Raw genomic sequence first — 1,744 nt, 5'->3', positions numbered from 1 at the left:
TACAGACGGATGGATGGATGGATGGATGAAGTAACTATACACACACACACAAATATAGTCTATTAGGAAGTTCACAGGAACATGATCAGATCATATGGAGTAAAGAACTCAAGTTAGAAACCAGTGTCAATACATTTAATCAATGAACTTGAGTCCCAGCTGGAGTCGTTAGCATGCCGGGCTAACGATTCCTTAGCCGTATTACGTCTGCCGTTATGTTCTAAGTTCAAACTCCGCCGAGGTCGACTTTGCTTTTCATCCTTTCGGGGTCGATAAATTAAGTACCAGTCACGCACTGGAGTCGATATAATCGACTTAATCCGTTTGTCCTCTCTGTGTTTAGCCCCTTGTGGGTGGGTAGTAAAGAAATAGGTATTTCGTCTGCCGTTACGTTCTGAATTCAAACTCCACCGAGGTCGACTTTGCCTTACATCCTTTCGGGGTCGATAAATTAAGTACCAGTCACGCACTGGAGTCGATATAATCGACTTAATCCGTTTGTCCTCTCTGTGTTTAGCCCCTTGTGGGTGGGTAGTAAAGAAATAGGTATTTCGTCTGCCGTTACGTTCTGAATTCAAACTCCACCGAGGTCGACTTTGCATTTCATCCTTTCGTGGTTGATTAAATAAGTACCAGTTACGCACTGGGGTCGATGTGATCGACTTAAACCCTTTGTCCTTGTTTGTCCCCTCTATGCTTAGGGTTAGGGTTAGCCCCTGTGACGCTAAGCATAGAGGGGACAAAGAAATAATTATATCGAACTTAAGATTATTGATTTGATACATATACACACACACGCACATACATACATACATAATACATACATACTTACATACATACATTCGTACACAAATACATACATACATAAATACATACTTACATACATACACAAATACATACATAAATACATACATACATACACACACACACACACACACATACATACATGCATACATACATACATACATACATACATACATACATACATACATACATACATACATACATTCTGGAAGTGTAAAAATCTGTAAAAGTCTCCAGAAGTTTATCATTTAAGTACATATGGGCATGTCTAGATATGCAACAACTTGCATGAGAATACATATATAAAACATACAAATCTGCACGTATACATACATACATACATACATACACACATATCCTGTTGTAGTTGATGTTGTTGTTGTTGATATTCCAATAAGAGCCTTAGATCTACGTTAGAAACCGGTTCCTGAATTGGCAAGAAGTCTTGAAAAAAAACTGAGTAATGAAACGCCCCCACCCACCCCAACTCACCCACGCGCACAAAAGAGCTACTAACAGTTTCATGCTTTACGATTTGTATAACACATCATGTAATATCCAAGCAATCTTTCAGTTAATAACGTTAGATGTTTTTTTTAAAAGCAGGACGCTACTCAATGAAAAAACTAAATTGGCTAGCCACGTATGGAATCAGAAAACCAAATGCACACCACATACAATCAAGTGAAGATTCGTGGAGAAATTTACGCTATGTATAAATGGATCATAGCGATGTAAGTTATGTGTAGCTGAACGATCGTACATTCTTTTTAGGTCCGAGAATTCCACCACACTACTCAATTCCAGATTCGAAAATTTTAGCAAATGCACGCACATGGATAAGTTTCTTTTGTCGAACTGGAAGATACCACCCACTCTTTTGTAATTGCGTATGTTAAATGGTATTTATTTCTCACTGGATGGAGTACTTTTTTGTTGA

Source organism: Octopus sinensis, linkage group LG2, assembly GCF_006345805.1.
Source record: "Octopus sinensis linkage group LG2, ASM634580v1, whole genome shotgun sequence".
Classification (NCBI taxonomy): Eukaryota; Metazoa; Mollusca; class Cephalopoda; order Octopoda; family Octopodidae; genus Octopus; species Octopus sinensis.
This window is presented reverse-complemented; position numbering follows the sequence as displayed.